Source organism: Acomys minous (genome assembly GCF_964271855.1).
Source record: "Acomys minous genome assembly, chromosome: 18".
NCBI lineage: Eukaryota > Metazoa > Chordata > Mammalia > Rodentia > Muridae > Acomys > Acomys minous.
The window spans coordinates 62352220-62379997 of NC_140501.1; the positions used below are offsets into that span (position 1 = coordinate 62352220).

Below are 27778 nucleotides of genomic sequence, written 5' to 3' on the forward strand. Positions count from 1 at the left end.
TATGAACAGAAGTCCAAGAATCCAGCAGTTGCTTACTCTGAGTCTGAATGTCTCACATGGTCTTCAGTATATGCAAGAATCCTGAAGAAGTGACCTCTAATGCAGGTCTCAACCTTCCTAACACTGCCACCATTTAATACAGTTCCTCATCTTGTGGCAATGCCCAACCATAAAACTATCTTCCTTCCTACTCCATAACTGTCATTTTGATACTGTCAAGAATCATAATGTAAACATCTGATATTTCTGATGATCTTAGATGACCCCTGAGAAAGGGTCATTAACCCCAAAGCGAATACAGATCCAAAGACTGACAACTGCTACCTTAATGCCAGTCATGAGATGCTCTTGCTAACAAGAGTGAAAGCAATCAGGCAAAAGAGAAGCTTCCTTCTGTCATGTCTTTGATATAGGCTTCCAGAAGCTAGGCCCAGAAAGGAGCCGGGACTTTCCACCTCCACAGACCTGTGTTAAGGGATTGCTTTCCCACCTCAGAGAGCCAGACCACAGTTGGAACTTCGCAACTCAAATGATTAAGCCAAGACCTCCCAGGTGTGCAAAGCCACTTTAGGGTTTTAGCTGTAACCATCCCTTGCACAGCTATATTAGGCTAAAATAGGGGGCAATGGGGCTGAAGAGATGGCTCATTGGTTAAGAACACTGGCTGTTCTTCCAAAGGTCCTGAGTTCAGTTCTCTGCTACCACACAATGGCTCATAGCCATCTACAATGAGATCTGGTGCCCTCTTCTGGTGTTTGGTGCAGGCAGAAAACTGTTACATAAATAAATCTTTTAAAATAATGGTGGCAATGTCCCTTGGCATTCATTCACTATCTGAAACTTAAATATTCATGTTAGCTTTGATATTCTCTTAATTGACATTACATCACTCCAGCCCCCAGATCCATCTCAAACTCTGACTAGTTTCTATTGCATTGACTTGGAGGCTGTGAGACACTGACCGTGAGTTTCCTAACAAGAAGACTAAAGAATGAACCAGTGTTGAGCCGCTGTCTTCGTACACAGAGGCTGCCCTTGTAGTATAGGATTCAGGTGTAGTTCTGAAGTCTGAATTCAGAATCCATTCTGAATAACTGATGCAGACGTATTTTGGTTTTCAGCTTCGGTTCTTAGGCTAAGAAACAGCTTTTCACTTCTTAGACTTAGATTCAATCCCCACGTTTTGCCAAAGCGAGTCTAGGACAGTCAAGGCTACACAGAGAAACCTTGTCTGGAAAAACGAAACAAAAACAAAATACAAAAAACAAAAAAAAAAGGTGAAAGCCTAGGGACTAGAGTGATGGCTCCATGGTCAAAGCTCCAGTTGTTCTTGTAGAAGACTTAGGTTCAGTTTGCAGAAGCCATTTGGAGTCCTGAAATCATCTCTAACTCTAGTTATGTGGTCACCAAGTGCACATACTACATGCAGGCCAAAGATGGTACATAGCCTTACTCTCCTAATACTGGAGGCAGAGGCACTCTGACCTCTGAGTTGTGGGCCAGCTTTGTCTACATAGTGAAGTCCAGGCCAGCCTGGTCTACATGGTGGATTCCAGACAAGGCAAAGCTACATAGTGAATTCTAGGCCAGACAGGGATACAACCAGGTTTACATATTGAGGCCCTGTCTCTGAAAGTCTTAAGCTTGTCGGATGACTGTGGCGCATGCCTTTAATCCCAGCACTCAGGAGGCAGAGTGAGGCAGAACTCTGTATGTTGTCACCTGCCTGGTCTACAGAGCCAGTCCTAGGACATCCAGGTCTATACAGGGAGATCCTGTCTTTGAAAACAAACAAACAGACAAACAAACAAAAAACAAAACAAAAATTGTCATTTTGTGTGAGTGACATGTCCAAAGCTCTGGAAGAGGACTTTGATTTGGATCCCAGCATCCTCATGGAGGTTCACAGTTGCTTGTAAATCAATCCCAGCAGATCCTCTGGGCTCTCTGGGCACCAGAACACAGGGCACACACAGAGACTCAGATACACATAGAAAATAGCAGCTATGTAGCTGACAGAGCTTTTGTCTGAGGGGAGTAATCATGGCTTTCAGTTTTCCCAAGTAAAATAAATCGTTCTCTTGGGGCCGCTGGGGCTGTGCCCACTCCATTGAGTCCAAATCCCAGCAACAGTTGAAATATAATGTGGACAGGTGTATGGCTGTGTGTTAGGAGAATCTGAAATCCTGTTTTACACAGTCCATTCTCCCAGGAACTAAGCCCCAGGCAGCAGGAAGATGCTGTTGGCTGCCTCTGCACCCTGGACACGAGGCACTTGAAGATCCCTTTGGTAGAGGTTTTGACAGTGTCAACTAGTACCTCAAAGGCAATAAGGAAGACGGGGAAGTCAGAATGCTTCCGCCACAGCCTGTGGACACAGGGCAGCTGCTGCTGAGATGGAGATGAAATCTAGTGGGCAGAGGCACAGGGGCCCCAAGAGATCTTTTACTTGGGAAATCTGAAGTCATGATGATTCACCTCAACCAAAGCTCCCACAGCTACACTGGCTGCTACTTTCTATGTGTATCTGAGTCTCTGTGTGTGCCCTCTGTTCTGTTGGCCCGCAGAGGTCATAACATCTTTTTGGATTGAATTTGGAAGCAATTATGAGCTACCACAGGGATGGTGGGAACCAACTCTGGGTCCTCTTCCATGGACCTTGGACATGTCACTATCTCAAAATGACATTGGTTCTTCTTGTTGTTGTTCTTTTTCTTGTTTGTGGCTGTTGTTTTAAAAAGACTGGATCTTTCTGTGTAGTACTGAATGTCCTAGAGCTGGCTCTGGGTACCAGACTGATGTCACACTCAACAGAGATCTGCCTGTCTGTGCCTCCCAAGTGCTTGGATTGAAGGCATGCACGACCATCACCTGACAACTTTTAGGCTTTCTGAGACAGGATCTCACTAGGTAGCTCTGGCTGAACTGGAATTCACTCTGAAGAGCAGCCTGGCCTGCAGCTCACAGGTCATTGTACCTCTATCTCCAGCATGAGGAGCTTTAACCATAGAACCATCACTCTAGTCTCTAGGCTATCTTGTTCTCTGTCTTTGGGTATTTTGCCTGCTGTTCTGTCTGTGCCACATGTGTGCCTGATGAGTCTGGTGTGAGGGAGAAGGCTAGTGCTCCAAACCAGGGAGCCGTACCTCCAGATTTACTGGACTTTAGCTAAAACCCCCAGCACAACCTAGTCATCATAATTCCTGCATTTAATTCCAGCACTAGGGAGACAGATGCTGATCGATCTCTTTGAGTTCAAGCCCAACAAAGTCTCCAAAGTGACTTCCAGGAGAGTCTGGACACAGAGAAACCTTGTCTGGAAAAAATGTAAAAACAAGGGTTGGCAAGACGGTTCCTCAGTTAAGAGCACTGGCAGCTCTTCTAGAGGTCCTGAGTTCAATTCCCAGAAACCACATGGTGGTTCACAACCATTTATAAGAGGGTCTTATGACCTCTTCTGGCCTGTAGATATACATGCAAAAACAATACTCATATACATGAAATACATAGATAAACCTTTTTGTTTAAGTGAGGGGGTTATAAAACACACCTGGGATTCCCAGCACACAAAAAAAGACTCTTCCACTATCTCTTGACACTAAATTAAAATGAAACATGTAAAGATTAAACACAGACACACTGGGCAGGCTGAGCACAGGGGTGGAACACATCCTCTGGATATTGACATCCTTGTTTTAAAGGTTTTGGGGTTGTATGTGCAGCTCATTTGTGTGTTTGTGTGTGTGTGTGTGTTTGTGTGTGTGTGTATGTATGTGTGTGTGTGTGTGTGTGTATAACTATGTGTGTATATGTGTGTGAGTGTGTGTGGTCATGCATGATAACACTGGTGTATATGAGCAATCGATTTCACAAGGTGTTTTGCATGAGGAGAAAAGCAGTTTCTCAGGTGGTGGCCTTTCTTGGTTTAGAGCAAGAGAGTTCATGAAGAGTTCTGGAGGACAGTCCATTTGGTGCAGTGAGTGCAGTTGAGTTCAGAGTTGGCTTTCCAAGTAAAGCTATATAGTGATGAGCAGAGAGATGCCAGTTTGACTCCCTGAGACAGCAGAGGACTATGAGCCAGAACAGCTGATTGAATCAGCCAGCCAGAGTTCAGACAGAATGAGATATTGTGAGCTCATTTAGTAGTAAGTCTCAGAGGTTGAAAATGTTCTATGTTTAGGTTAGCAAATGGAGAATGGAAGCTGCAGCCTTCCAGATCAGGACACGCAGAAGATGAGATTGTGCTAGGGGTGGTGGTGCACGCCTCTAATCCAAGAACTCAGGAGGCAGACGCAGGCAGATCCCTGTGAGTTAGAGGCTGTCCTGGTCTACAAAGCAAGTCTAGGACAGCCAAGGCTACACAGAGAAACCCTGTCTAGAAACACAAAACACAAAAAAAGATGAGATAGTTTGGAGGCCAGAAGCTCAAAGGCCTTGGCCTGGGATAGATAAAAACACTCTGGGCTCAGTCCAAGCCATGTGTCAGTAAGGCTTGGGTACAGTCTCATCTCATGCCCACATCTCAGGAAATAAGAACAACATGTACAAGTCTGATCTACAGAGGGAGTTCCTGAGTAGGCGTGGCTACACCAAGAAACTCTCTCTTGAAAAATAAAACAACAACATCAAAAACTTTAAGTGTAAGGTGATGACTGTGGTTTAGTTTTGGGTAATAAACAATTTAAGAATGAAAGTCTTCTTGGTTCTTCCCTCACAGGAGAGCCACAGCAAAACCAGCGGTTCACGACTGTACTCAGTGATGAACAAACCAGGACACTGCCAGATGCCTTCCACAGGAACATGTTCCCAGACCAGCAGAACATCCAGGAACTGGAATCAAGACTCCAGGTTAATCACATGATTCTGCAGGCTCGTGTGCTGTGTGTGACTCGGGGTCATCACCTAGCCCGGGGCCTCCTGTGGGCTTTGATTTGTCCTGGTCACTTATATTGTTAAAATTATTTATGTGCCTGTGTGCACACCTGCTTGGTTGTATGTGTACCACATGTATGTCAGGTGCCATGGGCCCCAGAAGAGGCGGTCCTATCCCACAGAGACAGACTTGCAGGAGGTGGGTCCTGGGAATGGGTCCTCTGCAAGAGGCTCAAGTGCTCTTATCAACCAAGTCATCTCTTCAGCTCCACCCTCTTTCCCTTTCATGAGAGAATACCTCACGTACCTAAGGCGAGGCGTTTTGCAGACAAGGTTTCTCTGTGCTGCCCTGACTATCCTGGAACTCACTGTGTAGACCAAGATGGCCTCGAACTCAGGGATCTACCTGCCTCTTCCTCCTGAGGATTGGAATTAAAGGCATGTGCCATTCAAGACTGGCTAGGTCACTTTCTTATCGAGTTGGATCCTAAGCTCTCCAGTGTTGTATTGATTTTAAAAAATACACTTGGAACTGGGTTATATTTTTTGCTTTATTTTATTTTATTTGACAGATGGTCATATTTAGCCTAGGCTGGTCCCACATTTATATAGCTGAAGATAACCTTGAATGCCTGACCCTCCTGCTTCCAGCTCCCAAGTGCAGTAATCACAGATTTCTCCACCTCACATGGCTCATATTATTGTCCTTGACAGTCCAGAGTCAATTTTCATTACTGTCTTGTGATCTAGAGTGGGAGCAGGGAACACATTAAATAACTATGAGAGATTAGTAACCAGCTTTCTCGTCTGAGGATGGCACATTTCTCCTCTGGACTCATTCCATGATAACCAGCTCTCAGGCTACTGATGATGGGGTCAGAAGGTAGAGTGATTTCCTTGGGTGCACAATGCCCTGGATTCTACTCCTGGTACGGAGTCTACTGCCCCTTTATCAAAAAAGAAGTGAATAAAATATAACTTGCTGGGGCTGGGGATATGGTTCACTGGTTCAGAGCACTGACTGTTCTTGCAGGAGGCACGGGTTCGATTCCCAGCACCCAGGTGGTGGCTCACAGCCACCCATAACTCCAGATCAAGGGATCTAATACTTTCTTCCAGTCTCCTTGGGCACTGCACTCAGGTGCATAGAAGCATAAAGAAAATTAACAATGAACAAAATCCCAGTGTGTTGGCATATGCCTTTAATTCCAGAACTCTTTGGGAGGCTTCAGCACCTTATCTCTGAGTTAGAGGACAGTTTGGTTTACAGAGTGAATTCCAGAATATTCAGGGTGACACAGAAACCATATCTCAATTTTTAAAAAACCACCCAAACCATATATATCATATAAAACATATAAATGAAAACCTCTTTACAATTATGTTTAAAAATATTTAAAACTTCTGATCCTTCTCAGATGTAGACTGAAAAAGAGCAAGACAAAGTGCTAACACAGCAGGGAAACAATCAGTTGAGTTCATCTCTTTCCTTATCCAACCAGGCCATGCTAAAGACAGGAGCATCATCCAACCAGACCATGCCAGTGATACCTCCAACATCCACCCAGCCCATGTTAATGAGAGACCAGGAGTCATGGAAGAATTCTGGAGAAAAGGAACCAGATGAAGCTGGTGCCTCTGAAGTCGAATCCCTGCAACCTTCTCAGAGTTTGAACATCTCTCAAATCTGCCTTGTGTCTTCCAAGCCTCCCAGGTTGTCTATGCCCCAGGACATAGACACATTAGTGAAAACGTAGGCCTGGCCTGGGGATGATGATGCGTAAAGTTTTGATAAGTATCTCCTCTCAGGGAGCCTTGACTGAGGCAGAGAGTCTGTGAGGAACTAACTTTGGACAAAGACCTAATCTCAAAGCTCTGAGTTTTCCATGAGCAAGGTTGCCAAAATGCTTCTCTCATGCTGTTCAGCTTACAGTTAGTTTCCTCCCTGACGGCCTCTATTAAACAAGCCTGTCCCAATTAAATGATTTCTTTGATCAGAATTGCTTTGGTCATGGGGCCTCTTCACAGCAATAGGAAACTCACTAATAAACTTGCTTTCTATTTACTGTTTCCTATGCTAAGGAGTAAAGTTCACCATCTCTAGCATGCAAGTCAGGGGTATATTAAAATGCGGATATAACTCTTGACCGTCAGTGAGGAATTCAACGCAGGGCCTCTATCACTGAACCACAGCACCATGCCATGGCAGTAGGATTACTGTCAGGTGCTCTGTCACTAAGCCATGCCTTCAGCTCCCACAGTGGGGTTCTAGGCAGGTGCTCTATCACTGCTCTGTGACCGCCGACCCCCCAGGGATTCTAGGTATGTATTCTACCACTGCTGCATACCCCTAGACCCCCACTATGGGATTTTGGAAACTCCTCTACCCCAGAACCACGACCCCAATACCCTGTAATTACTCCTGAAAGGAATTTCTTTCTAAGTGTCCTGGCATTTACAGCTTCCACCTGAGGGACCCCACCCTAAACATCCTAGACCAGAAAGGAGAGAGGTCCACGTGAGTCCCCATAGAGCATGCATGAACAGATGTCTATAGGGATGAGTCTGTGCTGAGAGGTGGCTACTATGAGGCAATGTCACTTCCCCACAGGAAGGATGGCATTACTCTTTCATCTGAGCTTGGCAGTTGTGATTCTAACTCTCCTGCATCAGGGAGCTAGCTGGACAGGAAACGGAGTTCTGGAAGCCATGTACTAGGAAGCCTTTCCAGGAAATAACTCTTGTTGACAGAAACAGGCACATCTTCCTGTTGCAAGGTTTGAGGACACTTAGGGAAAGAAAATTAGACCAGCAGGTAGCTAGGCAGAAACATGACATTGGCTTTAAGGCCATACAAACTCGAAGGGAAGGGTGGCAGCAAGATATTCCTGCTCAGCTGAGGAAATTCTTCTTACAGCGTAAGGGATCTGTAACCTGGCCTGTCCCCCTTCAGGGCCAACGGCACACACAGTTACTGAGACATCTCACTGGCAGGGTGTCTGCTGTCCTGTTGTAGGCCTCCCAGGGACACTTGTAAATCTCCAGTCATTGTCCTAACTCTGAAGTCACTTTGTCTTTTAGCAACAGCAGAGCCTGGAAGGCAGATCTGGAGAACTCCCTCCACTAAAGCAAGAACGTCCATCCACTGAGAAAGTCCATTTCATCTCACGCTTGTTGTTAAACTGAGGCCTGATCTACACACTTGTTCACACACAGACACACTGAACGTACAACTCCCCAAACTTTATTTTGGTTTTTCGAGACATGGTCTCTCTGTGTAGCCTTGGCTCTCTTGGCCTCCCTCTGTAGACCAGGCTGGCCTCGAACTCACAGCAATCTGCCTGCCTCTGCCTCAGAAGTGCAGGGATTAAACCAATGTGCCACCTATGCCCTGCCCAACTCCCACAACTTTAAACAAGGATGTCAATCCCCAGAGGATGGGTTATCACCCTTGCACTCAGCCTGTGCATTGTGTCTGTGTTAAACCCCACCATACTTCACCTCTATTTGATGCTAGAGACAGAGGCAGAGCCTAGTATGTTGTGCTGGGAGTCTCAGATGTGTGCCCAGGGGAGCTGTTGTGTTCCTGGTTTCCATGACTCCTGATTATCTGCATGAAGAAACACCTGGAGTCCTAGGTTTAGATTTCATCTTGAAAAACAGATTTCCCTGGCTAGGAATGGTTTTTCTGGGTTCACCATGTCATGAGCCACCTAAATTATTTATTTTTCTTTTGTCTTTTTTCCCCCTGAGGCATGGTTTCTCTGTGTAGCCTTGGCTATTTTGTAACTCAGTTTGCAGACCAGGCTGGCCTCAAACTCACAGCGATCCAGGTGCCTCTGCCTCCTCCAGTGCTGGGAGTAAAGGCATTCAACACCATGCTTAGGGCTGTTTTGGACCTAGGGTCCTGGGAGATATCCCAAGTCAAAAAACCGGTTTTGTGACGTGAGCACTGGAAAGGTTTTGGGCAGTGATGGTGAGAGAGATACACTTTTGCTTAAATTGCCGAGTCCTGCCTCGCTGAGAGCACAGTCTTAGGGGCTCTGGAGCACAGGACTGATCCAGGAATCGGCTGCTCAGAGAGACGTGATGTCCCGTGAGTGAAGGGCAGGAGCCAGGGTTGGGGTGCAGACTATTGTGGCTGTTCCAAGATGGGAGCTGTTCAAATTCTCTTGGGGTTCCAAGCTGGGTCTCATGGGACCACAGATTTCTTTTTCACTGTCATTCATGACTTCTGGTAGTGTGCTTTCCTTCTCAGTTTCTTTTTCCTACTGAGACTAGAACTCATGGTGTCACCTGTGTAAGGAGGATGTGACAGCTGAGCCATGCTCCAGCTTTCTGTTCAACATTTTAATTAGCTACCAGTATGTGTTTGTGGGGGGTGGATGTCAAGGGTTCCTAGAGACCAGAAGAGGGGGAGGGATTTCTCGGTCAGAAGCCATGGGTCCTGGGAACCACACCGGACTCCATTGCAAGAGCAGAATGTGATGTAAGCTGGTGCCCTTGGAGCTAAAAGCTGTGAACCAGCTCATGTAGGTGCTGAGAACAGATTGGGGTCCTCTGTAAGAGCAGCATGGATTCTTAACTGCAGAGGCAGCTGTACAGTCCCATAAAAAATAATACATTTTGTGAGGTGGTGTCACATGCCTTTAATCCCAGCACTCCCAAAGCAAAGGATGCCAATTTGTGAGTTGGAGGGCAGCCTGGTCTATGGAGCCTGTCCTGGGGCAGCCAGGGCTACACAGAGAAACCCTATCCCAACAAACAAACAAACTAACATGCAAACAAGGAAACAAACAAACACATTTTTTCTTTCTGCATCACAATTTTTTGAAAAATTTCATATCCATTGGTGTATATTAATTTTACAAAGTAACATGTTTCATGTGTTTGTACACATTGGATCATAGTCTCTCCCCCATTAAGGTATCCAAGACACCCTCCACCTGCCCCTTACCATGTGTGCCTCTTTCTTTCTTTGTTTCCTTGTGCAGCCATGGCTGTCATGGACTCTTTGTAGACCAGGCTAGCATCAAACTCACAGCAATCCACCTGCCTCTGTCTCCTGAGTGCTGTTTTCTTCTGTCTTGTTGTTGTTTTGTCTTTCGAGATAGGAATGTGTGTGTAGGCCTGGTTTTTCTAGAACTGGTGCTGTAAAACAAGCCTGCCTCAATTTCACAGTTGTCCAACCACCAATGGAGTGCTGGGATTAAACACTCTTCTTTCTTTCTGTCTTTCTTCTCTCTCTGTCTCTGTCTATCTCTCTCTCTCTCTATCTCTCTCTCTCTCTCTCTCTCTCTCTCTCTCTCTCTCCCTCCCTCCCTCCCTCCCTCCCTTTCTTTCGTGTTTTTTTTATTTTATTTGCTTTTTTCAATTTCCTCTCTCTTCCCTAACTGACAGGCTTTTCTTGTGTAGCCCTATCTGCTCTGGAAACCCTCTGTAAACCAGGCTGTCCCAGAACTCAAAAAAATCCATCTGCATCTGCCTCCCCATTGCTGGGATTTATGACAGCTGCCACCAATGTTTGGCTCCTTTATCTCTCTCTTCCTCTCACTTTCTCTCAGTCTCTGTCTCTCACCTCTCTATCTCTCTGTCCTTCCCTGTCGCTTTGGGTCTCTGTCTCTCTGTCTCTGTCTCTCTCTGTCTCTCTGTCTCTGTCTCTGTCTCTCTCTGTCTCTCTCTCTCTCTCTCTCTCTCTCTCTCTCTCTCTCTCTCTCTCTCTCTCTCTCTCAGACACAGAACCTTTAGGAAGGTCTGAGTATTGTGGAACTTGCTTCATAGACCAGGCTGTCCTAAAACTCCCATAGGCTCACCTGCCTCTGCCTCCTGAATGCTAGGATTAACTGTGCAGGCCACACAGCCCTGCTAATTTATTATTGTTGTTAGTTTAGCTCCCTCAGAGGAGAGGAACATGGGGTTAGTGAGTCTGGCTTAATTAGCTTAACATAATGGACTGCAGATCCACCAGTTGTCTGCACAGAACACAGTTCACTCTGCTTTAACCTTCCCTGTGTATTAGACCCCACATTCTTCCTCCCCTGACTCACCGGCAGACATCTAGGCTGACTGCGTCTACTGGATATTGTGAAGTGGCCATCGTCAGAGTCTTTCAGATATATTCTGAGGGATGGGACAGCTGGAACATATGGTAATTCTGCTTTCATGTCTCAGGAGCTCCCATACTGGTTTCTCTAATGGTCAAACTAACTTCCATTTCCACTGATAGTGTACGTATGAGCAACTTTCCCTGCAATCCTCACCAGTGTGTATTCTTCCTCCCTTCCTCTCTCCATCCCTCCCTGCCTTCCTCTCTTCCTTCTTTCCATCCTTCTTCCTTTCCTTACTTGTTTCTTTTTCTTTCTTTCGTTTCTTTTTTAGGTTTTTCAAGACAGGGTTTCTCTGTATAGCCCTGCCTGTCCTAGACTCACTTTGTAGCCTTGGCTGGCCTGGAAATCATAGCTATCTGCCTGCCTCTGCATCCCGAGTGCTGTAATTAGAGGCATGAGCCACCACACTGGTGCCTGTTTCTTTTAGATTATTATCTGGGTGTGATGACACATACCTTTCATTCCAGTGGTTGGGAGGTGAATGCAGGATGATTTCTATGAGATCCATGTCAGTCAGAACTATTATGGGTAGTCACACAAGACTCACAGTGATCTGTCTGCCTTGGTCTCCAGAGTGAGGGGATTAAAAGTGTCTAACACCACCACAACAGGATGGGCAAGTTGGGTTTTCTCAGGATATGGGATTAGAGTGGGACTTGTATCTCTAATCAACTAGAAAAAAAAAAACCTTTACAGGCATGCCCACTTGCTCTGGTTTTATTTAATTCTAGATATTATCAAGTCCACAACCAAGATTATCAGTTCATTTGTGCATATGAGTCTTTCCCCGTGTGCACCGCATATGTGATGCACCCAAGGACATCAGAGAGGGCGTCAGATCCTATGCACCTGGAGTCATTGATGGTTCTGAGGCACATTGTAGGTGCTGGGTCCTCTGCAAGAGCAGGAAGTAGCTCAGTTGGTGGGGTGTTTACATCTCTCCAGCCCCAAATTTTCTTGTGTTTGAAAAAAGATTTATTTATTTTGTGTATGGGCCTTCATGTACACTTTCATGGCAGTATAGATGGTTATGAGCCACCATGTGGTTGCCAGGATTTGAACTCAGGACCTTTAGTCGAGCATCCAGTGCTCTTAACTCCTGAGCCATCTCTCCAGCCTGCACATTTTATTATGGTTAACTATTTTAACACACGTGTGTGTACAAATTGTATGTGAGAGTTCAGTGCAGATGGGGGCTGGAAAAAGGCAGGCATTATGAGTTATCTACTTTCATGGGTAGGGACTGAACTCTGGCCCTCTACAAGGGCAGTAGGTACTGGTAAACACTGTTAAGCCATGTGTCCATCCCCTCCTTACTTTATTTGAATTTTCCTAATGGCAAGTGATGTGCAATACCTTTTTGATTACCGGTCACGTGCTTCCTTTGATATGCATACTTCAGCCTCCCCAATGCTGTGGCTCCTGGCATGTGTCACCATGCTCTGTCCACTTTGGGACATTTAAAATCAGAAGCAGTCAGGATAGCTTCTGAGTAAGTATGCTGTCACTGAACCCTGATGACTTGAGTTCAAATCTGGGACCCACACAGCATAAGTGGAGAACCAGCTCGTTGGTATTGTGTTCTGAGTCCACTGTGCACTGCACTACGTGAGTGCACATGTGGAGGAGAAACAGTGAATTTCAATTAGAATTTTTAAGGTATGCTGGGGCATGCTGGCACAGACCTTTCTGCCCAGCAAGGGATCTCAGAGTTCGAGGTCAACTTTTCCAGACAGGTTTTGTCTGAGTAGCGTTTGCTGTCCTGGATTCATTTGGTAGAAAAGGCAGGCTTTGAACTCACATAAGGCCCCCTGTGTCTAAGTCTCTGAATGCTGGGATTACCGGTGAGCACCGCAAGACCACCTCTTGTAGAGAAATTTAAGTCCAGCAACAGAACTGCTCAAGCAAGGGATCATGTCACAGACCTAATAGGATTCTGCTTGAACACAGATGTTTGCTGGGTACACATACTTAATCTCTCTGGATTTACTTTAGTACATTCCTTTGATTCCAAACAATATGGTCTATAGAGAGACAGACAGTGTGATTATTTACAGGAAGATCTGACAGCATAAGTCAGAGATAGGCTATGCCCAGTTCTCACAAGAACACAGAGCATCACTTGAGAGAGCAAGGGAGATCTTGAAGAGTTCTGGAGGACAGCACAGTTGAAATCCATTGAGTTCAGAAGCAGCTTTTCTAAGCAGAGAAGTCAGTTTGAATCCATGAGCTAAGAGAGGACTTCTTTTTTTAAACTGTACCTACCAGGAAAGTGGGTAAGAGGGGAGGACATCCTATTGAAACTTTAGGTGTGAGAGGCCTTGGAGAATGAGGAAATGGAAGGATCCAGCGGGTCCTGGAAAACTACAGGCGAGTCTGGGCCATGGGGTCCTCTGCAAACTATGGCAACAGCCAAGGAAAATATAGGCAGTAAACCTCGAACCCCTACCCAGACTAGCCAATGGACAGGACATTCTCCACTATTGAGTGGAGAAGGAGATCTGATTTTCACACAAACTCTGGTGACTCATATTTGACCATGTCCCTTGGATGGAGATGACTGGTGGCAATCAGAGGAAGGATAATAGGTCACCAAGGAGAGACTTGATACCCTATGAGCATATACAGGGGGAGGAGGTCCCCCTCAGTCACAGACATAGGGGAGGGGAGTAGGGGGGAAGTGGGAGGAAGGGAGGAATGGGAGGATACAAGGGATGGGCTAACAACTGAGATGTAATATGAATAAATTAATAAAAAAAATAAGAGAGGACTTTTAAGCCAGAACAGCTGAGCTGAACCAGCCTGCCTGAGGTCAGAAGTATCTAGAAAGGCTGAGCCTATTCAGCACTAAGTCTCAGAGGCTGAAAACACTCTAGGTTTGGTTGGAAAACAGAGGCTGGAGGCTGCAGCCTTCAAGATCTAATTATGCAGATTAGATTGTTTGGAGGATAGAAGCTTCCAGACACAGGCCTAGGGCTAGTTAGATAAAAATATTCTTGGCACCACCTATGCCATGTATTCTAAATCTAGGGTAAAGCTCTCATCTCATGCCCCATCTCAGGAAATAATATTTACGAGCTTGGTCTACAGAGGGACTTCCAGAACAGCAAGAGCTACACTGAGAAACCTTGTCTTGAAAAACAGAACAACAGCAAATAAATAAATAAATGTAATGTGATAGCTATGGTTTAGGGTTTGGCAATAAACAGTTCAAGAATGAAAAATATTCTTGTCTCTTCCAACAGAACAGCCAGAGCATTATTATCGGTTCTGGACATTACTCACTCTTGAACAAATCATGGCACTGCAAGATGCTTTCCACAGGAACATGTTCCCAGACCAGCAGGAAACTCAGGAACTGGCTTCAAGACTCCAGCTTAATGATGTGGTAGTGCAGGTTGGTGTGTGGAGTGCTCCTCAGTGTGGTCACCTAGCGCAGGGCCTCCTGTGGGCCTCAGTTTGTTCTTGTCATTTTAAGTTTTAAAATTATTCATGTGTATGTGTGGGTACCTGCTTGTCAGAACGTGTGCCACGTGTTTGCCTGGTGCATAAGGATGCTAGCAGCGCTGGCATAGTCCATGGAGGCAGAGGTGCAGGTCCTGGATACTGGGAATGGAAACTGAGTCCTCTGCAAAGCCACAAATGCTCTTATCTAACAAGTCATCTCTCCAGTTCCACCCCCTTTCCCTTTCAGCAGAGAACAGAGGCTTGTCTTTTTTGACACAGGGTCATTCTGTGTAGCTTTAGATGTCCTGGAACTCAGGCAGGAGACCAGGTGGGCTTTGAACTTAGAGTGATCAGCCTGACTCTTCTTCTGGAGTGCTGGGATTAAAGTCATGCACAACCGCTAAAAGGATTTGAGGCTAGTCTTCATCTCAGGGTCTTTTAGCCTCCATGTCCCAATGTGCTGCATTACAGGCAAAGGCCCCATGCTTGACTTTCAATAATGCATTGAAATGACTGTATTCTTGATGTAGGGTCTCACTGTGTAGCCTTGGAGGTCAGTTAAGCTGGCCTCTAACTTACAGAGTTTCTGGCTCTGTCTCCAGAGTGCTGGGATTTAAAGTGAGAGTTACATGGAGGAATGCTGTATCAAAAAATGCAAACACTAAATCATATATATCGTATGAAAATGATTTTATAATTTAAAGCAATTTTTAAAAAGAAAATTATTTCTATACAAGATCAAAAATTACTTTTTCTTCTCAGATGTGGTTTAAAAATCAGCAACAAAAAATTGTGACACAGCAGAGAAACTATCAAGGGAATTCATCACTGGGAGCATCCAACCAGGTCAATCTAATGAGAAGAGCATCATCCAGCCAGGACATGCTAATGGGAAGAGCATCATCCAGCCAGGACATGCTAATGGGAAGAGCATCATCCAGCCAGGACATGCTAATGAGAGGAACATCATCCAACCAGGACATGCTAATGGGAAGAGCATCATCCAACCAGGACATGCTAATGGGAAGAGCATCATCCAGCCAGGACATGCTAATGAGAGGAACATCATCCAATCAGGACATGCTAATGGGAAGAGCATCATCCAACCAGGACATGCTAATGGGAAGAGCATCATCCCATCAGGCCATGCCAGTAATGGGTCCGTCATCCAGCCAGGCCATGTTAATAAGAGACCAGGAGTCACAGAAGAATGCTGGAGCAAAGCAACCAGAAGAGGCTGGTGACTTTTCACTGGAACCCCTGCAACCTTCTCAGGGTTTAGACATCTCACAAATCTGTCTGAGGCCTTCCATGCCTCCCTGGGCATCTGTGCCCCAGGACATAGACACATTAGTGAACATGTATGACTTGCCTGGGGATGAGGACCCTGAAAGCTTTGATAAGTATCTTCCCCCTGGGTGCCTTGACTGAGGCAAAGATTCTGTGATGACCTAAAAACATATCCATACCTTTGGAGACAAACCAAAAACTCAAAAGCTGAGTTTTCCACAAACAAATTTCCCAAAGTGTGCTCCTAATGCTGTTCCCCTTGCTAAGTTCCCAAACTGTACACCTTTATGTAACTAGGCCTGCCCCCAAGTAAATGCTTTCTTTTATCAGAATTGCTTTGGTCATGGTGTCTCTTCAGAGCAATGGAACCCTCACTAAGACACTTGCTTTCTTTTTATTTATTTTTTCTGTGCTAATGCAAAATGTTCAGAGTCTCTAGCATGCTAAGCATAGATATACTACTATGAAGATACAACCCTACCTCCATATTGGGGCATCCAAGAAAGGCACTCTATGCAAGATTATTAGGACCTTGACATAACAATACCTGGCTAGATACTGTTAGGAGGGAAATTTTTCTTTAGAATCTGCTTGGAGAGCTATAGAAGGTGAGGCTGGTATTTCATGATTTACAGATATTTTACAATAGAGGACTCCTTGGCAGTAAGCTTAGGCTTAGATAGCACGTCTGTTGGTTTAGGACCGGGAGTAAGTCACATTTTTTTTTCTTTTTTAGAGAACACTTAGCTCAAGCTATGTTGCTAGAACAATCATGTAAACACAACGGCTTCAGCCTGAAGAAATTTATGATTAAAGATTCCCGGGTATTGTTTCAGAAATAATAATCAGATCATGCTGACCGTTGCTTCCAAATTGATTGATTTTTGCCGTGTGCTTTATTGTAGGTTATACAGAGCTGTGTTTATTCCTCATTACCCTGTAGTCTTGCTCTGATGATTTTTTTACACAATGAAATATATATGTTTCTCTAGTGACCATAGAATAAAAGTACTATTCCCATAAAGATGTTGACACAAGAACCTAAAGCAAACAGTGTACATTCAATCTTCAGTTCTCAAAATATTATATAGATATATTATATACACATATACTTCAGATTTTAAGAACATAAATCATATTAATGATAAGAATATTTAGTGCACTCCCTTAGAAAACAAGAGTTGCACCTATAGTGATTCTCAAATGTGCTTCTATGTGAAGATAGCATGCTCAGGGAAGAAAATGGCTCATGTGATTTGTAAGGGTGGTGTTTTGCATTTTGAGCTGTACCATGTTGAAAAGACGTTAGCTAAATCCTGATTTCTTTTTCTTCTACATTTCTTTCTTTCTTTTTCCAAAACAGGGGTTTTTTGTTGTAGTTGTAGCCTTTGCTGTCCTGGACTCACTTTGTAGACTGTCCTGGCCTCAAACTCACAGAGATTCACCTGCCTCTGCCTCCCAACTGCTGGGATTAAAGGCGTGCACCATGACTGATCAGCCAATTTCTTTTTCTTTACTTTTTTTTTTAATTAAAAGCAACAAGATAAGCTTCTGAAGGTGGAAAGCAGGTGTGGGAGGCTCCTGTACAATATAAACTGCACTAAATAACGTGAGGACAAAGGTGAGTGTGAAACAAAGACCACTCCCTCCATGTCATCACGGCTAATGTGACGTCACAAGAACAGAGGATACATTGAGAACTCGGGGGCTGGAGAGATGGCTCAGTGGGTGGGAACACCAGCTGCTCTTGCAGAGGTCCTGAGTTCAATTCCCAGCAACCACATGGTGGCTCATGACCATCTGTAATGGGATCTGGCGCCCTCTTCTGGCATGGGAGCACAGTGCTCTATACATAATAAATAAACATTTCTTTTTTAAAATGAGAGCTCATCACACAATAATAAAGGCACCTGTCACACATTTTCATTTTACATAAGATAGTTTTTTTACAGCCCTTTGATTCACAGCGAACATTCAAGTCAAATGTTTTACCATCGTATACTCTTGGAGTATAGGATAACTAGGTTCCTACTGCTGTGAACTGAAAAACCAACAATGGCAGCTTCCACAGGCCTCACGGGAACTTCCATGGACAATATCCCAATGAACAGCGCAAGGTCTCCTTCAATGCCAGTTTCACTTTCAAATAGATATTGCTTCTAATCCAAATAATTATATGCTTTTAAAAAGGGGATTTGGAATAAAAATAAACTGTACTTTTCACAAATGGCAAATCTGCATCTATACCAGTAGCCATTAGACAATCAACTATTTTTAAATTTTTTTATTAGTTCATTCATATTACATCTCAATTGTTATCCCATTGCTTGTATCCTCCCATTCCTCCCTCCCTCCCATTTTCCCCTTACTCCACTACCCTGTGACTGTGACTGAGGGGAACCTCCTCCCCATGAATATGCTCATAGGGTATCAAGACTCTTCTTGGTAGCCTGCTATCCTTCCTCTGAGTGCCACCAGGCCTCCCCATCAGGATAATGGTCAAATATGAGGCACCTGAGTTCATGTGAAAATCAGTCCCCACTCTCCACTTAACTGTGGAGAATGTCCTGTCCTTTGGTTAGATCTGGGTAGGGGTTTGATGCTCACTGCACATAATGTCCTTGGTTGGTGCCATAGTTTGAGCAGAACCCTTGGGGCCAGATCTGCCTGTCATAGTGTTCTTCTTGTAGGTTTCTAGGACCCTCTGGATCCTTCTATTTCCCCATTCTCTGAGGAAGAAACTCAAGAAAACAATCAACTATTAAAAACACTTTCAATATAATGCTGATGTGGTAATAGACAAATAAACATATTATCTGATAGAAGAAAACTGAACCAGCCAATCTTACTACATCCAAGGAAGCAGATCATCGTTCCATAAGAAGAAATATGAGATTGTTTTTTATATTATTGTAAACACTATAATGAAGTACAGTTGAAGCAAAGTGTGCTTTACAGAAAGGGTATTTTCCTAGCTCCCATTCCCACTCCACAACCACCATGCCCATGGATTTATATCTGCTTTTCTCTCTCATTTTTGATGATGAGTTCTATTTAAAACATACAAAAATTTAAATTTATTCTCTAGTTGGTATAGAATCACTAAGGAAAATCCACAAAACGTTTCTTCTGGCTACATTTTCACATCAAGGGTGCAAACACTAAACAAAAATATCAAGTTCGGTGTGGGTATCGATGAGTGGCTCCAGCATTGTTAATAGCTCTTTCACCAACTCTTCATCTGACAAAGGTCTAATATCCAAAATACATAAAGAACTCAAGAAATTAAACACCACCAAATCAAATAACTCAATGGAGAAATGGAGCTCAGAACTAAACAGAGAATTCTCAACAGAGGAATATCAAATGGCTGAGAAACACTTAAAGAAATGCTCGTCCTCATTAGTCATCAGAGAAATGCAAATCAAACAACACTGAGATTCCATCTTACACCCATCAGAATGGCTAAGATCAAAAACTCAGGTGACATCACATGCTGGATGTGGAGAGAGAGGAACATTCCTTCATTGCTGGTGGGAATGCAAACTAGTATAACCACTTTGGAAAGCTATCTGGCGCTTTCTCAGAAAACTGGGAAGAGGGTTCCCTCAAGACCCAGCTATTCCACTCCTTGGAATATACCCAGAAAATGTTCTACCATGCAACATGGACATATGCTCAACCATGTTCATAGCAGCCTTATTCATAATAGCCAGAACATGAAAACAGCCTAAGTGTCCCTCAGTAGAAGAATGGATAAAGAAAGTGTGGTACATTTACACTATGGAATACTACTCAGCTATTAAAAATAAGGAATTCCCAAAATTTGTGGACAAATGGATTGAACTAGAAATGATCATAATGAGTGAGTTAACCCAGAAGCAAAAAGAGTTAAATGGTATATACTCACTTATATCGAGACACAAGTCCAAGGGGTACGTCCCATGAAAAACTTTACCTACCAGGAAAGTGGGTCAGAAGGGAGGACATCGTATTGAGACTTTAGGTGAAAGAAGTGTGGGAGAATGGGGAAATAGAAGGATCCAGAGCGTGCTGGAAACCTACGAGAGGAACTGTATGACAGGTAGAATGGGTCCTGGGGTCCTGCTCAAACTATGGCACCAGTCAAAAAAATATAGGCAGTAAATTTTGAATCCCCACCCAGACTAGCCAATGGACAGGACATTCTCCATCGTTGAGTGGAGAATGAGATCTGACTTTCACACGAACTCTGGTACCCCATTTCTGACCACGTCCCCTGAATGGGAAGGCCTGGTGGCACTCAGAGGAAGGATAGCAAGTTACCAAGAAGAGATTCCATACCCTAAGAGCATATATAGGGGGAGGAGGTTCCCCTCAGTCTCACAGACATAGGGGAGGAGAGTAGGGGGAAGTGGGAGGGAGGGAGGAATAGGAGGATACAAGGGATGGGCTAACAATTGAGATGTAATATGAAAAAATTAATAAAACAAATAAACACCCCCCAAAAAGAAAAAATATCAAGTTCCAATAAATTATCTAAATGTAACAAACAAGTAAACCTGAAATAGAGCAAAATTTAAGGCAACTTACATTTTAAAAGACCTGAAATTAAGACACCAATTTTGAGCAGATATTTATGAATACTGGAGCTTATTTTGATCCAAATAAAAAACACCACAAACATGGAGAACCACCCCTTAGCACACATTTTATCCCTTTCATACAGCAAGTGACACATGTGACATAAACAGGGGTAATGACAACACTTGTCTGCCTTTTACTTAAGGGTTCACTCCCACTTTCACCTGTGGGGAACCATTAATACCATCCAGTAAGCCTAGTGCATTAAACCCTTTCTGTAATGAATAAAACTATTTATGTTGCTAAGAATATGACAGCCTTGTCTACCTAATGAGTTCCAGGACAAGGACTACTTAGAAAAAACTGTATAAAAAACCAACCGACCAACCACCCAAAAAATAAAAATGAAAATGAAAAGAAAAGAAAAGAAAGAAAAGAAAAGAAAACAAACAAACAAACAAAAAAGAACATGATTGTTGAGTCTAATAGGAATTCTCTAAGCTAGGATTAGATTCAATAGTACCTTATAAGAATTTAGGAGACACTTCTACCTACACAGAGACTACTTGGGTAGGGTGGTGATGAGGACCACTTGAAGCCTCTCTTGCATCGTTCTCATCCAGACTTATGGAAAGGCCATGTTACTTTGCCTTTCAGTAATATACTGCTGGTGATAAAGATGCTCTGACAGATACTACTACAAACCTATGAAATAAAAAGAACCATCCATACTTTGGCTGCTGACCAAAGCAGGTGTGGTATCTCTGACAAAATAGCTCAGGTTTTGCTGACCATAAAGCAGGCAGTAAATGGATGGAAAACATACTCCCAGCATCCTGACTTTAACTCCACATTAGTCTATTTTACTAAATTCGCAGTTATACACACAGTGAAGACTCTTCAGCTATCAGATGGAACTATTAATATTTATATTTGAAGCTGGACTTTCAAACTGATGCTTCACCTTGATTAGTTTTTTCGGGGGGGGGGGTTGAGCCAGGGTCTATCTGTGTAGACTTGACTGTCCTGGACTCACTTTGTAGACCAGGCTGGCCTCAAACTCAACGTGATCCACCTGCCTCTGCCTCCCGAGTGCTGGGATTAAAGGCGTGTGCCACCCTCACAGCTCGAAAGTTGTTTGGTTGGTTGGTTGGTTTTTGGTTTTTTGAGACAGGGTTTCTCTGTGTAGCCTTGGCTGTCCTGGACTCACTTTGTAGACCAGGCTGGCCTCGAACTTACAGCGATCCACCTGCCTCTGCCACCCGAGTTCTAGGATTAAAGGCGTGTGCCAGGACTCCTGGCTCACCTTGATTAATTTTTAACCAAATGCTGTTGGCACAAAAGTGAACTTAATTCCTTCCATAAATAAATGGAGTACTTAATTACCATGCAGAGAACAACGTAAAACTATACTATGATATGCAAAGAGGTGAGGGAAATTTAAAGCAAGTATTCATGATACTAACTCTTACATACACAGAGAGTTTCTAGGTAGGTTTTCTTTGTTGTAATTAATTCTCTCCAAAAGATAAATAGGGTTTGTAGAGAAATGAATGTTTAGTGCAGGGGAGAGAGTAAATGACAATTCCCCCTGCTGTTCTGTCAAACCAGTAAGTTCCTGGCAAGGAGGGAGTGGTGACAGAGAATTAAAGGAAATTGACTGTTAAAGGCCATAACAACCTTCACATGACAGGAACAATGTGACAAACATTTTCTACAAGGCAGACAATGAAAAATTAGAATACACACTAAGAAGAGCTCTGTTGCTGCAAACTTAGTTACAAAGTATGGTCATCTAACTAAAGAACATCCTGTTGGGTGGATTGGGTCCCGGGGCTGTCTGATCAAACTATTGCACTAGCCAAGGACAATACAAGTACTCTGATCTACCCAATGGACAGGACATTCTCCACATTTATGTGGAGAGCAGGGACTGACTCTGACATGAGCTATGGTGCTCCATATTTGACCACCTCCCCTTGGTGGGGAGGCCTGATGGAACTCAAAGAAAGAATAAGCAGGCTACCAAGATGAGACTTCATAGCCTATGACCATATAGTGGGGGAGGAGGTCCCCCTCGGTCTTAGACCTAGGGGAGGGGAGTAGGGTGAAAGCGGGAGAGAGGGAGGAATGCGCAGATAAAAGTGATGGGATAACAACTGAGTTGGAATTTTTAAACTTTTTAAAAATTAAAAAAAAAGAAAACATCTTTAGGTATAACGACCCTTGATTCAACTGTTGCTTAGAGGTTTGTGTTTTTATAAATTAAACATGCTGCTGCCTCAGCAGCCAAAAGTTTTAGGAAAAATATTCATGTCACAGAATAAATAGAGAAGTCATTTTCAAGCAAAAAAAAAATGATCTCACACCAATCCTGGAGGTCATCTACTCTAGACCTTGGCATACCTCTGCTCCTGTTACCGCACAACATGACTGGATGTGCCGTGCATGATCCTTCATTGAACTAATGTATTTGGAGATCTCAGCTGTGGTCATGCACCCTTTCATGTCCTGTTTATTTGCAAAGACAAGGACTGCAGCTTTCCTTAAATCCTCATGAGCCAACGTTCTGTATAATTCGTCTTTTGTGGTAGCCAGTCATTCCCTGTCGATGCTCTGCACAACAATGGTGACCTCTGGTGTTGAGTAACAGGTGTTCCAGGATGACCACAGAGACACGTGACCTCCAACGCCCCACATAAGAAAATGAGAGTTCTTCCCAGCTATTTCTTCAGCATTGCTTCCTGGGGTTGGAGAAGTACTTCATTCATGAAGAGCTGATAAAGAATGGTGGTTTCCTCTGCATTATCCAGTCCCACTGTAACCAGTGCTCCTGGTTACAGAAAAGGCTCCACAGTTTAGTAACAATCAGCCGCATCTTGAGCCCCAGGCAGGACAGGCTCCCAGGGCAGCACTCAGCTACAAGTGCCCAGGCACCGGCGGTGGAGCTTACAGCAAACCTACCTGGACCCCGGAGCCTCAGAGTCCAGTGAAGCTTTGACTTCCATGGAGCCTGGAACCACTGCAGACTCTGTTGTTCACAGAAACAAAGATACACATTATCTGAGAATAAAGGGCTGGGAAAAGTTTTTCTAAGCAATCGGTCCCAAGAAGCAAGCTGATGTAGCCATTCTAATGTCTAATAAAATAGACTTTCAATTATAATTAGTCAAGAGGGCTGAAGAGATGGCTCAGAGGTTAAGAGCACTGACTGTTCTTCCAGAGGTCCTGAGTTCAATTCCCAGCAACCACATGGTGTCTCACAACCATCTATAATATGATCTACTTCCCTCTTGTGGTCCGCAGGTGTACATGCAGGCAAAGGACTGTATACATCATTTAAAAATCTTTAAAAAATTAAATTAAATTAATCAACAAAGATGGGTAAGGACACTTCATTCTCATCAAAGAAAAAATACACCAAGAAGACATCACAGTCCTGAATATCTATGCCCCAAATACAAGATCACCCACATTTGTAAAACAACCATGTTTAAAACTTAACACATCGATCCCAAAACATTAATAGTTGGAGACCTCAACACCCAACTCTCACCAATGGACAGATCTTTGAGGCGGAACCTAAATAGAGAAATGGCTGACAAGAATCTTGTACCCAGAGAGCCCTGAGCTCCAGCTGCTGTCAAGTTTCCATTCTCTATCAGGAAGAGTTTTGTTCATTCCTCCATTTTGCCTACCTGTACCTTAGTATTCCGTCCCTTGGCTTTCTCCCCACTCTCTCCCTGATCTTCTGTAGAGAAAGCATGGAAAACCATGATCACCATTACCCACCATGCAACCTGGTCCATGACAGCAACCAAAACAAAGTCAGAGAAAGTCCAAGTCCTTGGTGCCATGGCACTTTGGAGAGAGACCATAGCAGTCTCTATATTTTAATTTAAGTGGTTAACTACATTCTGCACCTTAATCTGTAAATTTTCTGGCCTCTCAGTTCCAGTTTTGTAACCACACCACTTCTGGAGCCACTTCTGGAGCCACCATTGCTCTGTGAGAGTTAAGCCACAAGCAGCAGCCAACCTGGGTGTGTTAAGTATTTTCCCTTTATCTCCCATGTGCCCACAGGAAGCTGCTTTTTGTCTCTGGGTCAGAAGAGTCTCTCTTAAAGAGACGTATGGGAGACAGTTTTTCATTCAAAAGTATTTTGTTTTAAGCTTGGATTCACTCAATACTTCTCGGACTTAGATTCAATCCTCACCTTTGCCACTTTTTTATTACTATTAATATTCAGTAATACATTTAACAAAATATCATTTATTTGATAATCCATAATATCCCCCAAATTATCATACATCTAGGCAATGATTCATTAATAATTGAGCACAAAGGTGAACATGATAATTAATCTATTATCCCCACTATCAGTTACTCTTCCTCTCCTCCAAGGTCCCAGGCACTTGCTTTGTTCGCTTCTCTAGATTCTGTCCATCCTCTTCCTCTCCTGCACCTTCTCCTGCAGTGCTGGGCTCTGACCCTCTTCACTTTGGTTGCATAGTTCTCCTCTATTTCTTTTAGCGTGCTTGGGTGATGCTCTTTTCTGTGGTTTGGCCTGTTTGAATCATGTTCTTCACCCTGGTTTGGACTGGTTGGATGATGCTACTCTCTTTGGTCCTGCCTGGCTGGATGATGAACCACTCACTGGCATGGCCTGGCTGGATGATGCACCACTCACTGGCATGGCCCGGCTGCATGATGCAAGACTCACTGTCATGGCCTGGCTGGATGATGCACCACTCACTGGCATGGCCTGGCTGGATGAAGCACCGTCACCGGCATGGCCTGGTGGGTTGGGGTTCCTGTCAATAGTCTGGTCAGGATGGGTGATATAACCATCACTGGCAAGGCCTGGCTGGATGATTCACCACTCACTGGCATGGCCTGGCTGGTTGGTGTTCCTCTCATGTGCCTGGCCTGGAGGCATGATGCACACCTCTGTGGAAAGTCCTGGTTGTGTAATACTCCTCCCATTGTAATTGCCAAGGTGAAAGCTACCAGAGACTATTTATGCTCACTGCATCCTGTCTATGACAGCACTTCCTCTCAATGACAATTGAACCAAATCTGAAAAGAAAGGGAAGTATTTAATGTTTTTATAAATCTTTCATACTTTTAAAGGTGCTTAATTTATATATTTTATATGCATAGTATGATATATACCGTTTTCCTTTTCAATCCAAGGTTTCTCTGTGTTACCCTAGCTGTTATAGAATTCACTTTGTAGACCAAGACAGTCAAAGATACACTGAGAAAACCTGTCTCAAAAAAAAAAAAAACAGGGGGGATCCAAGATGGAGGCGAGCAGTGTGGGCTGTGTTTAGATGCTCCGGTAAACAATTCAGGGAATTGCACAGAATTCTGAACCAGGAACACCGAGGCCCCCACTACACTGCAGCAGGAGTGCTCCACAATTCGAATGGACCAGGGTGCAGAGGACCTCTGTGCCCCTGCACATGGGAGGAGTGCAGATTTTCTCAGACTGGAGCGTTAGTGACAGCGGTGACAGCAGCAGCAGCAGCAACAGAAGAGGCTGTGGCGGTGACTGAGGTTTGCAGCTGGCGGAGGCGATTGGTGTGGTGGCCAGTGGGAGTTTCTGTGGGAGAGGGGACTCTGGGCAGGATCTGGGCTGTGCTGCACGATTTGGGCTCCATGACCCAAGCTCAACTTGGTTCACGGCTTGGGACCTGAGACCCAAACGGGACTCAGTGTGCCGTTCGGCTGCTGTGATCCAAGCTCAGCTCAGGGCGCACTTCTGCCACGGAGATGCTAGCTGAGCTCAGCTCAGCGCACAGTTCTGCCAGAGACGCAGGCTGAGCTCAGCCTACAGTTATGGACCAGAGTCCCTAGATGGACTTGACAGACAGATTGGGCCCAGAGACTCTAGCTGAACTTTGTGCGCAATCACACCACTGAGAATCTGGCTGGATTCTACCTGTAGTTTAGGCCCAGAGTCCCTGGCCGAATTCAGCGCACAGTGTGGTTCCAGAGCCCCTGCCTGAGCTTGGTGCGCAATTCCGCCCCTGAGACTCTGGCGGAGCTCGGTTTGTGGTTTCGGGCCAGGTTGGAGACTCTGGTTGGACACTGTGTGCAGTTTGGGTCCAGAATTCCTGGCTGAGCTTGGTGGGAGGTTCAGGTCCTGTGAATATAACAGACACAACATGCACTTTGGGCACAAACACTCTAGGTGAGCTTGGCACACAGTCCCAGCATGGAAACTCTGGCTGGACTCTGTGTGCATTTTGGATCAAGAGTCCCTAGCTGAGCTCAGCAGACGGCTCAGGCCATGAGAATCTAGTGGAGCTTGACTCATGGTTCAGGACCAGTGTCCCTATCTGGTCTTGGCAGGGGACCCAGAAGGCTGTGGACACTTTGACCTGGCCCAGTGTACATTCAGAGACCCAAAATGATTGCAAAACCCACAGTACAGGGGAGCTGAGATTCACTGGATGTGAGAGTCCAACACGACAGGGCTAGCCTCCTGCCATCCACACCAGTGAAGCATCAGAACTTCTGACCTAGGAAGATCATGAGAAAACAGGTGAATCTATTATCGGACTTGCCCCACCCAACTCTGGAAGCTACCCAACAAAAACAGAGACGGCAAGATATCTAAATGATAGCATAAAAGCATACACACACACAAAAAAAACCCAAAACAATATGGCATCTCCAGACCCAAGCTATCCCAAAGAAAACAACCCAGAGAACTCAAACACATCAGAAATATAAGAAAATGACCTCAAATCCTTAGTAATGAGGATGATAATGGAGGAAACAAATAATATTCGTATTCAAATGCAGGAAGACGCAGCCAAACAGGTGAGAGACATACAAGAAGCACATAGAGCAGAACTGGAAAATTTTCAGGAAAAAACAAACCAGATGAAAGAAATCAATAAAACGGTTCAAGCTCTGAAGACCTGTAAAGAGGCAATGGAAGAAACTCAGGAATATACAAACAATCAGATGAAAGAAATCAAAAAATCAATTCAAGATCTGAAGATGAAAATAGATTAAATGATACACACAGAGACAGAAGAAAAACGGGAACATGAGATCTCAAAGATGAAGGCAAGCAACACAGAGGGGATCTTTTCTAACAGAATCCAAGAGATGGAAGAATGAATCTCAGGTCTGGAAGATACAATCACAGATCTTGAAGCAACCATTGAAGAAAACCTAAATCTGGAAAAATCCTGACACAAAACATCCAAGAAATCAAGGACACCATGAAAAGAAGAAATCTGAGGATAACAGCCATTGAAGAAAGAGAAGATCTCAGACTCCAAGGCCCAGAAACTATTTTCAACAAAATCATAGAAGAAAATTTCCCCAATCTAAGGAAAGAGATGCATATAAACATACAAGAGGCCTAGAGAACAACAAATAGAATAGACCAGAAAAGAAAAAATGTCTGTCACATAATAATCAAAACACAAAACATACAGAACAAAGAAAAATATTAAAAGCTGCAAGGGGAAAGG

The 27778-nt window shown here is 44.2% G+C and overlaps 1 pseudogene across 1 annotated transcript; it reads right to left on the reverse strand.

Moving 5' to 3' along the window:
• Positions 1 to 255: 255 nt before the first annotated feature.
• On the reverse strand, positions 256 to 23157 carry LOC311589112 (ADP-ribosylation factor-like protein 5B; annotated as a pseudogene). Its single transcript has 3 exons — positions 22647 to 23157; positions 2260 to 2409; positions 256 to 351 (listed from the first exon to the last, which is right to left on the reverse strand). The product of its transcript is annotated as an ADP-ribosylation factor-like protein 5B (transcript).
• Positions 23158 to 27778: the final 4621 nt, after the last annotated feature.